The sequence below is a fragment of the Dipteris shenzhenensis genome, chromosome 15, assembly GCF_047967505.1.
Source record: "Dipteris shenzhenensis isolate YYH24624 ecotype China chromosome 15, Dip_SZ_1.0, whole genome shotgun sequence".
In the NCBI taxonomy this organism is placed as follows: Eukaryota; Viridiplantae; Streptophyta; class Polypodiopsida; order Gleicheniales; family Dipteridaceae; genus Dipteris; species Dipteris shenzhenensis.
Genome location: NC_141610.1, coordinates 19,507,209 through 19,519,187, shown reverse-complemented (window position 1 = coordinate 19,519,187; position 11,979 = coordinate 19,507,209).

The window sequence follows — 11,979 nt, the reverse complement described above, 5'->3', positions numbered from 1 at the left end:
GTCAGACCAGAGGGTGCCCTTGCAATTCTATACCGCTATCTTCAACTTAATGTGTGCTCTCATCTCATGGGTTTGACACCATCATGTGTTGTTCATTGCACCCTCTTCTTGCTCCCCTCTTTTTGTCCTCTCTTGGATAATCACCTTCCCATCTCTATAGGCTGCCCATTTCCCTCCTTGCTTTGCTACCATAACTGGCACCATCCCTTCCCTCCTGATCATCATCCATAAAAAATTTGGTGACATTCAGTGTGGTCCTCATGTCCATGAGGGGGGATCTATCATTTGATGTCTGCAATTTGATTACCATGAGCCTTCTTAGTGCATCTGCCTTACCCAATCTCCAAGTTGATTCATTGATGAGGTTGATGCCCATCTTTTCAAATAAAGCCTTGGCATTGGACATGGGGGTATGTCCCACTGTTAGGCCTCTTACTAGTACATTCATAGCCTTGCTGTGACACCTCTTTTCTTCCTCCAAAGTTTGAGAGGTGAGCTTTCTGCCTTTTTTCAGTACTTCTTTCCATGTAAGCATATGTGCCTTCCCCTTCGTGATTTGCTCTGCGAACTTAGCATGTTTCCCTTACATAGTGGCCTGTAAGGTTGCCATTTCCTTCTTGAGCTACTCATTCTCATATTCCAGCTCATCATGAGCTTACATCCCTCTTCTAAGGTCCCCTTTGTGTCCTTCAATTGCTTCATTTGTTGTTTGATAAGGTTCATCTCTTCTTGGATAGGTGGCTGAAGCTCCCCTTCCCCCAATCTACACCTGCCTTCAACTTCTCATTCTCATCTTTGAGAGTGGCAACTTGGGATTCTAGAATCTCAATTTTGGAGGCAAGAGAGTTGATTTTCTCATTCAACATATGAGCTAGCTCTTTTGTGTGAAGATACTGGGAGAGAAGGAAGGAGTCTCACTTGTGGCTTTCTCACATACACAATGGGGGAATACACACAAAAGTGGAGGCTGAAAACAGTTTTCCTCTTCTTAGTTGTGTAAGCCAAAAGAACTCTAGTACAAAGAAATAGAAGAACCCTATATGTGGGTCTCAAACCAAACTCGGCTAACTAAGGTGGCATACTAAGTGAGCCACGAACTAGAGTAGATAAGGATAGCTATCATCCAGCTATTATTCGTGGGCGGTGTACCAACCGCATCTGCAGCTAACAAGTCGGTGACATAAATGCACAACAGTCACCCTGGCATATCACGAGTGGAGCTTGATATCTCAACACTCCCCCTCGAGCTCAATCCCAATTCCTGTACACCAAGTAGGTCTCTGAACTTGCGCAGCTTCTCTGCGCCCAATGCCTTCGTGAATATGTTAGCTACCTGATCCTCTATGCTGACATAAACTAGATTAATAGGACCTAGTAAAACCTTCTCCTACACATAGTGATAATGCACCTCAATGTGCTTTGTTCCAGCATGATAGACTGGGTTATTTGCCAAGTGTATACTGCTCATGTTGTCACAATAAATGACAACTAGCCCATCTGTAGACTGATGCATATCATAGAGTAGCTTATGCAACCAAGCTACCTCACATGTAGCCATTGCTGCACCCCTGTACTCAGCCTCTATGCTCAACAAGGCAACTGTAGGCTGTTTCTTGCTGCTCCAAGTGACTGCAACACTCCTAAAAGAGAACATATATCCACTAGTAGATCGTCTATCAGAAATACTACCAGCCCAATCAGCATCAGTGTATCCATGCAACTGTATCTGAATCCTAGCCTCATTAAATAGTCCATATTGTAATGTGGACTTCACATACCTGAGTATGCGTCTAGCTGCATCCAAATGCGGTTTCCTTGGAGCCTGCATAAACTGACTTACCAATCCAATAGCATAGCTCAAATCTGGCTTGGTAATAGTCATGTAAATCAAACTTCCTACTATGCATCTGTACATAGTAGGGTCTTCTAGAAGCTCACCTGCATCTGCGCTTAGCTTCACGTTCTGCTCCAAAGGAACTGAAATAGCATTACAGCCTATCATCCCATATTTGGACAGCATGTCCAATCCATACTGCCTCTGCAAGAGCTATATCCCAATTGGTGATCTAATCACCTCAATGCCCAAGAAATAACGCAGCTCTCCCAAGTCCTTCATCTCAAACTTCTGCTTCAATAGCATTTTCACATGAAGGATATCTTCATCACTATCACCTGTGATGATCAAATCATCAACATAAATGACAAGCAGCATAATACCTTTCTCTGTTTTTCTCACATAAAGTGAGAAATCTATCTTGGAAATCTGAAAGCCAATAGTGACAAGATACTATCCTATCTTGTCAGACCATGCTCTAGGTGCTTGCTTCAAGCCATACAAGGCTTTCTTCAACTTGCAAACAAACTCATGATGAATAGCATGAACATAACCTGGTGGCTGCTCCATAAAGACCTCTTCTTGCAAATCACCATGCAAGAAGGAATTCTTTACATCCATCTGATGTAAAGACCATCCCTTTGATGCAGCCATAGCAATGACTACTCTTACGGTTGCCATCCTTGCAACCGGGCTGAATGTTTCTTCATAAGCCATATGTCTGTGCATACCCCTTGACAACTAATCTTGCCTTGTATTTGTTCACAGAACCATCTGCATTGTGCTTGACCTTATAAACCCACTTACAGCCAATTGCATTCTTGTCTTTAGGCAAAGGCACCAATTCTCATGTAGCATTTGCTTCCAAGGCATCCATTTCTTGATCCATGGCTTTCTCCCATTTCTCTTTTCCCATGGCTTGCTCAAAAGAAGTGGGTTCTGGTTCCTGTATCACTTTGACCATATAGGCATAGTGAATGGCTGTAAATCCATCATATTTCAGCCTATCCACAGGATATCTAGCTCTGGTAGCAAGGATGTTTTTATCAAAGCTACACCTATATTTTAATATAAAATCTTGGCAAAAGTCTTCAAGCTCATTTTTTTAGTTTCACAATATTGGTAGAATGGAGTACTTTTTTATATATTTTCGTTTGAATCTTGAAGGAAAAATGTAAATCATGGCGAATCTTTATATCTTTTTGCATAAAAGTTTCAAATCCTGGCAAATGTTTCAAACATTTATTTTTATTAGGGCACACGAACTTTTGATGCCAATATAAAATTTTAGCTTCTTAATGAAACTAAGTTGAAAAAATCATCCATGTCTGGTAAACCTGCACAAAATAAGCTCACTTCCAGGTGCTCTCAAAACATCCCTGGTCTTCCTTACTCTAGGTGTAACAATAGAAGGAATACCCAACTCATCATCAATGCTCTGTTCTGAGCCACTGGATTCACCATCCACATAAGAGTGACCTGCATTCACATCAAACATGGGTTGATCTACCTTCTCTTTTTCTTTTCGTGATACCTGCGTACCACTATCTGCATTGCTTTGAGGAGATTCTCCTGATCTCAATCTGCCTATCCATGGCGAAGTATGTGAACCACTGCTAGAGGACACTATAGGTCCACTAATATTTTGTGATTGCTGATGTGAATTCTGTGCAGCATTACCATTTTGTGCATCTACATCAATCATCACATTTATTGGTTTATACCAGCTGCTCATCTCATAAAAAACAACATCTCTACTCACTGTAAACTTATGAGTAGAAGGGTTATAGCATCTATACCCTTTCTGCTGTAGAGAATAACCAATAAAGACGCACTTCTCAGCTTTTGGATCCAACTTGGACCTCAACTCATCTGGCACATGAACATAGGCAATGCAACCAAAAATTTTCAAATGAGAAATATCTAGCTTCCTACCAGTATACATCTCTTCTGGCATCATGCCATGTATTGCTGCAGTGGGAGTCATGTTCATTTGTAAATTGCTGTAGCAACTGCTTCAGCCCAATAATAATATGGAAGGTCTTTTTCATTTAGCATGGCCCGAGATACCGCTCCAATATGCCTATTTTTCCTTTCTGAAAGTCCATTTTGCTGTGGGGTACGACTGCATGAATATTGCTGCTTTATGCCATGCTCTTGCAGGAACCTTGCAAATTCATTTGAGAGGTACTCTCCCCCTCCATCTGACCTTAGGCATTTTATTTACAAGCCTGTTTCTTTTTTAACCATAGCTTTAAAAGCTTTGAAGTGCCCAAACACTTCACTTTTCTTTTTCATAAAATACACCCAAACTTTTCTGTTGTAGTCATCAATAAAAGTGACAAAATAATGATAGCCTCCAATAGATGCAGCTTTAGTAGTCCACACATCAGAGTGGATTAGTTCCAATGGCTTCTTACTCTCTTGAACATGCCTAGGAAATGGTTTCCTTGCTTGTTTTCCAAATTGACAGGCTTCACATACCTTATGCATTTCTGCAACCTTGAATTTAGGCAATCCTGCAACAATATTTTGGGCCTACATTGATTTAAGTCACTGTACATTAACATGACCAATGCATTTATGCTAGATATCAATATTTGCCACTACACCGGTCCCATGTGCAAACATTGCTGCACTCAATTCAGGCATGTCTTCATCCAACATAAACATCCTGCCCTTCTTCTTTCCTTTTTCTATCAAGCGACCGTTATTTTTCATATCCTCAACAAAGCATCCATGAGGATTAAATCTGACCTGCAAGCCCTACTCAACCATTTGACCAACAGAAACCAAGTTCTTGGTGATGTTTGGGACATGAAATACATCAGATAGGTATTTCTTTTTCCCATCTTGCATAGACAAAGGAATTTTACCAATCTGCACAATAGGATGTGCAGTATCATCACCAGTCTCCACAAATCTTGGTCTTTCCATTTTCCTTGCATCTTGCATCCGACCTGTCATGTGGTTTGATGCACCTGAGTCAACATACCACACATCATTGCTTTCTTCTGCACTTGTCATAGAATTGGTCATGTGCTGCACCATAAACAGATGCTCATTTCTGTCATCACCCTGTCTACTAGAAGATGCATAATTGCCTTGTTGCAATTTTCCATTCATAATGTCATTCTGCTTTTTGGAGCAGTCTTTAGCCATATGACCCATTTTACCACAGTAGTAGCATTCAACATTGCTGTTTGCATTTTGGCCTCTCTGCCATCCACCACGACCTCTTTGGCTCCCCCTGCCTCTAGAGTTACCACGTCCTCCTCCGGTTTGGTTTTCTTGAGTTTGCTGCATATTCTGATTTCTACCATGGCCTCCAGATCGGCCTCCTCTACCTCTGTCTCTACCTCTTCCCGCATTTGAGTAGAAGACAGTTTCTTTTGAGGTTCCTCCTGAAGAAGATGCACCACCATTTCTCTGCTCTTCAGAAATTAGAAGAGCAAACAACTCCTCAAAATCAGGAAATTTTTCACGGATGGCAATGGATGTCCGGAACTGTGCATAATCCTTTCCTAGACCATTCAAGGTCACAGAAACTAGATCATCATCTTCCACCGGCGACCCAATGGAAGCAAGTGCATCTGCAATTTTCTTCACCTTCATGTGGTAGTCATTGATGCTCATATTTTCTCTCTACACATTGTGCAACTCCTGCTTGAGCTGCATTTTCCTCGCTTGCGTATTTGTGCTATACATTTTTGCCAAAGTATCCCATGCCTCCTTTGGCGTACTTGCATCCTAAATATGCACAATCATAGAATCCGAAATACTGATAGATAGCCAATAACTTTTCTGGCTCTCTCATGCCATCCTTTAAATGCCTGCATTTCCTGTTGATTGGGAACATTAGGAAGAACTGGTTCTTCTTCATTTCCTGTAATGAACTCCCAATAGCCTTTTTCCATAAGGAAATTCGTCATTCTAAACTTCCATGCTTGGAAGTTGTTTTTGTCAAGCTTTTCAGTGACAATCTATGAAAGAGAATTAGACGCCATTACAGAACACTGCAAAATAATATGTGACTACAAAAAACATAGCTTTTGCCTCACACAGGTAGATCTGCAAAACTGACGAAAGTGGTATTTGACCACACAGTCACTTCCTAGTGATGATTTTGCATCAACAGGCAACAAGGATGATTCTGCAACTCCCAATATCTCTGCACACAGGCATACGAAGCAATTTCTACGGTAACTTTTCAGCGACCTGCAGAGCAGTGGTCGCACAACAAAAACAGGGCCTTTTTCTCAGTGCCTGCGAAGAACTTGCACCTCCAAAACAGGGCTCAAAATGGCCTCGAATCAGAAAAATAAAGTCACCAAGGGCTTTGCCCTTGCTCGCAGCATATATTGCCCTCTTGCCACACCGCGAAGGGCATCTCAACCTGAGACAATGCACTCTTGCACTTTCGGCTGTGCTACCTACAGAGATTTGCTCCCAAACTCGAAAAAGGAAAGCAACACTGGTCCTCTTACCAGGACACCGCGAACTTGGTTTGCTTTCTTGAGCTCCTTACCACGAACCAGGCTCTGATACCATGTGAAGATAGTGGGAGAGAAGGAAGGAGTCTCACTTGCGGCTTTCTCACATACACAATGGGGGAATACACACAAAAGTGGAGGCTGAAAATAGTTTTCCTCTTCTTAGTTGTGTAAGCCAAAAGAACTCTAGTACAAAGAAATAGAAGAACCCTATATGTGGGTCTCAAACCAAACTCAGCTGACTAAGGTGGCATACTAACTGAGCCACAAACTAGAGTAGATAAGGATAGCTGTCATCCAGCTATTAATTTGTGGGCGGTGTACCAACCGCATCTGCAGCTAACAAGTCAGTGACATAAATGCACAACAGTCACCCTGGCATATCACGAGTGGAGCTCGATATCTCAACATTTTGCCCATTTCGTTTTGCATTTCTCCTTGCCATTTTTTAATGTCATTTTGTAATTGAGATGTAGGTTGGAGAGCTCACCATTCCTATTTCCCCCTAATTTCTTTTGTATGCATTAGAGCTTAGTATCTTGAAATTTACACACCTCCTTGATTGTTGAAGTGCAACCTTTGATATTCTTATCTTCTATTTTCTCCGCTTTGGTCCAAATGGCATTATGCTTGCACTCCTTTTCGCCTCTTATTTTCTGGTCCTGTGGGTTGTCCATTATTCCCATTTGATCCCTTCAAGGGCATTATGTGTTTTTGTATTGGCTTCTTAAAAACTGAGCAAGCAATCTACAATGTTCGTGGATTACAAGGAAAAGATCGACACAACAAGCTTGCTCCATCTATCATGGCCACCATCTTTAATATACTCATTGGGTAAAGGCAACTACAGCACAACATCGTCTGTAGACTCAACCATAACCTAAGGATGGGTAATTGAATCGGTCTAGGGGAGTTGTTAAAGCTGTGGCAACAAGGGCCAGAAGTGCAGTCTAGGACAACAACAATGAGAGCATTGTGTGTGTAGAGTAGTGGCGGCAAAGCTCAGTTTGTAATACCTTGAGCTTGAAAGATGGTATGATGAATCGTAAAGGATAAGGATAGCCAAAATCCTCTCTAGAAAAGATCCAATCATACTTGCAAAATCAAGATCTAGAGAGATAAATACTAAATCTAGAGAGAGAAATACTAAAAGCCTACACTTTTTGAGGTCCCCCCACTTTGTGTAGAGACCCAAAAGGTCCTCCCACTTTGTGTAGAGACCCAAAAGGTCCCTCCACTTTGTGTACAGACCCAAAAGGTCCTCCCACTTTGTGTAGAGACCCAAAAGGTCCCCCCCAAAAGTGGAGGGACTCTTGTCCAAAAGGTCTCCTACAAAAGAGGTCCCACCATGGAGGTACCTACGGATTGTATAGAGACCAACATATATAAATATATCTCAATGGAATGAAGCTCCCACTCTTTGGGGTTCAATATTCAAGCTCACTATTGTGTTCATGTGATTGATCTTCATTGCGTCCATGCTCTCTTATACTGTCGTGTTCTAGCAGGGTTCTAGCATGCCCTTTCCCTTGCACTCCCTACCCTTGTACTCCCTCCTCCTCCTCTTCCATCTCCTCCTCCTCCCTCCTCCTCCACCCTCCCTCCTTCCTCTTCCTCCTCCTCCTCCCTCCTCCCTCTTCCTCCACCCTCCTCCTCCTCCTCCTCCTTTCCCTCCTCCTCCTCCTCCTCCTCCTTCCCCTCCTCCTCCTTCCTCCTCCCTCCTCCTCCTCCCCCTCCTCTCTTCTCCTCCACTCTCCTCCCTCTTCCTCCTCCCCCTCCTCCTCCTTCCTCCTCCTCCTCCCTCCTCTCTCCTCCTCCACCCTCCTCCCTCTTCCACCTCCTTCCTTGTCCCTCCTCCTCAACCCTTACCCCTCAAATCCGTGAAGGAGAATAGCTCTCCATTCCTCAACCTTGGACTCCTCCTAAACCCTACAACCCCCTTTGAACCCTGGAACTCCTAGATAGCTCTCTCAACCCTGTCCCCTTTTTGGACCCTGAAATCCCCTTCTAAACCCGTGAACTCCCATAGAGGCGAGAGCCTCCATCAATCGTTATGATCAAGCCCTCTTTCTCACCCACGCGTGCATAAGATCTTCTTTCCACACTTTAGCCTACACCTCTCATCGGAATACGACCCAAGGACAATTGCTACACTTGTGACACCTAAGCTAGAGCGAGCGACAACACGATTATAGGTGACCAACACCCTTGGAACCTGCACTTGGGAGAAACAGTGACAACATACATAGCATAATTGCCGCATTCATGAAATTATGGCATTCTTATTTGGATTCATAATGATGCCCCATTACTATCGATGGAATCATGAATATACACATCATCATCACAATGGAATCTATCACCTTTTGGATCTCTTCAAGGCGTGTGTTAGGCTACATTGTCAGCCCTTTGATGTTCTTGATTATGCTACAATGTTTGTTCTATTACCTATCGGGAGAGGTATGCCATTTGTATTTCAAAATTAGTGGCAAACCTCTAACAACCAATTTTGGTTTGTGCCACTAGTTGGCACAGCACTCCTAGCACCCCCATTAGCTCGGCACCAAGATAGGAGTCATCTGGTGGGTGAGCATTGTTGCATGAGACTATTCCTTTATCAAACTCAAAACCAACATTGTAACTTGCATATCAGCCAACTATTCCTCTAAAGTGCTCACCTAATCACATGGCTTAGTGATATCTTTCATGTGGTCGTGAAAGACTTGATATAAAGTATTGGATTGCCTGCTCCTTTCGATCCATATTTATAAACCACTTTTATCTAGCTATTCAGAAGCAAAATTAGGAGTAGAAGTCGAAGTAAACATAGAACAAAGAACAATAGGAGGATTAAGGAGTAAATTTACCATAGAGTATACCGTCGATGCACTTGATAGAGTTGTCATCGAATATGCCTCTACACTCGACAAAGGCACCATCAAAGATCTCACAACTAACCCTCAACCAAAAATAAAAGGCATTGCTAAAGATGCAGCTAGTGGTAATAAAGGCAAAGAGATGGGCCCCTCCTCCACAAAGTCACTTGAATTAGACATTGAAAAGCCTTTTACCATGCTAAAACTCCTTTGTCACCTTGGCCGACTACATAATAGCCCCCACTACTAGAGGTTACACCATGCCTACTAATAGTTCCACATGCAGAGGAATTTTATTCCTACCTTGAATAAGCTCATTTTGGATGTCCAAAAGAAATAATCTTTGATCAAGGATGAAAATTCTTGAGTGATCTGGTGATAGCGTTGATGGGTAGGTTTGCAATAAAGCATCACGTCATGACTCCATACAAAACAAGTGCTAATGGGTTAGTCAAAAGGACTAATCAAAGCTTATGCTAAATGAGTGAAAACGATAATGGAATAAGAAGATACATGGAGCCTTGTGGTCTTATAAATGTACAAGTGTACAGAATAGAAGGTATGCTCCCAATTGAGTATGATCTTGCTAGATGGTGAACTATGAGGAATGATCATCTATTTGAAGAAGAATTTTCTCCTTCCCATTTGATGGATTTGTTGTATCTGATGCATGCAGCTATGGTGCCACAAGTAAAATTTTGAGGTCTCAAATCTACCAAAAGAAAGCATTTGATGCTATGTTGAAAACAAAGATAGTCAAGAAGGCAAATCTTGTCAAAGAATTTGATGCTCAACTTCATAAGAGAGTTTGTAAGAAGTTTTTACCAAGGTTTTTGTCCCTATTGTGTGGAAGAATCACATTTGTTGATGGCACATACTCTCATTGTGTGTGAACCAAGATAAGCTCTAAGGACAAAATTCTAATTCGTAGAATATAGTAGGGGAGATGTAATACAAAAAATCTTCCTTTGAATTAGACTATCTTATGGAGAAATATATTTGTGGGATCTACTAACCAACACATGTGGAAAATTGGAAGCATGATGGAGAAGCTTGCAGTAGTAGACAACTTTCGATGATTTATGTCATTGCCACTTGACAATCATTTATTGCCACTACTTTACCTCATGTAATACTAAATATGGGCTTACAATTAGTGGTATCATTATGAATGTGAGTGTGAGTGGATTGAATAATTGTAAGTACCATGTGTATGAATTATAAATACCTTGGTACGAGATACACTGATTTGGAATTGCAATATTATTGGATTGTCTAGGGAATAGAAATGATCCACGTGAAAAGAGTGAGCCAAATGTCTAGAAAGACTGAATCAAGTAGTAAAATAAAATGAGGACCACATTCCAAGTGCATGGAAGGCATTTGGAGTGTGGAGTATGGGATAAGGAATCCTTATGTGGGATCTAGAGGATGTTGATTTGTGGAATAGAGAGGGTCCCTATGGGGTCTTTGTGAGAAGACTCCTAACCCTTCTTATTCTTATGATGCGACACTTGTTAAAAGTAACCAAAAGGACAATTACTAGTGAACAATGTCCTTATGTCACTAAAGGGTGAAGATATTTGCCAACTAGATATGTAACAAGGTCAAGGAGGGTGAGAATCGCTCTATAAAAGAGATCTCTCTCATCCCTCTCAGCCACATCATTTTCTCCTCTTAGATATGCCATATCCATGTATTTAGATACTTCCATGCTTCTTCCTCTACCTCAATGATGAGGCTCTTACTCTTGTATTCTTCTCCATTCTCTTTTAGCTTCATGAAGAAAGTCTATGCTCCTTCCCCTTCACTCTCCTATTTTTTCAGCTTCCTTATGAGTCCAATCTTGTGCTTTCCTAAGAATCCCTCCCTTCTCACTCATGTTCTTCAACTCTAGTGCACCCACAAAGGTCACAACATGAGAAAACCCTTGGTAGAATGACGTGGTCTACTAGGCCCTATCAACCCAATAGAATAGAGACCACCAACACAGCATATTTCATCTACAAGAAGGAAGGTCACTAGAATAGTGATTTCAAACTATGGAAGAAGCAGCTAGACATGCTATAAAGATCAAGATGAGCAGGCACCACTTGCAAGTGTGGTGTTGACACAAATAGAAATGAATGAGATCATAAGGTCGCAAGAAACATACAAGGACCACATGATGAAAGGAGTCGTGATTAATGGAGGCTCTAGAGTAAACATTATCTCAAAACAAGTCCAATTGCACCTCAAGTTGAAGAACTTGAAGCCATCACCTTTCAAAATTCATATGGCAGATGAACAGTTGTTGCTACTGCCAACAGGAATGCTCAAGGATATGTGCATCAAAGTGGTGCTTATTTCATAGTGACATTCACCGTGGTAGAGATGAGAAATGAATAAGGGTACCCTCCATTGTTGGGAAGGCAATGGTTAAGGGTAGCCAAAGTGGTGCACAATTAGGGAGGATATACACTCACCATCACAAAGGAAAAAGAGATGCAGATGCTGATGGCAAAGAGCACAATCATCAAAGAAAGCAAGTTGGAATGCCAAGAAGTGGAGGAAGCATTTGCCACACAACTATTCGCACTAAACATTGTGTCAATAGCATTATTGATGCCATGAAGAGGCCAAAATTCCCTTTCTTGGAGTTTTTTGCTGTGTTCTTTCCTTCTCCGTCTTTATTGAAACCCTTTGGAAACACTTTCTACCTTGAGTCTACCCCACATGTGGTCCCTTCTTGTAGTTCGATGCAGGCATATGTGGCAGCCTATGCTGTTGCCCACAT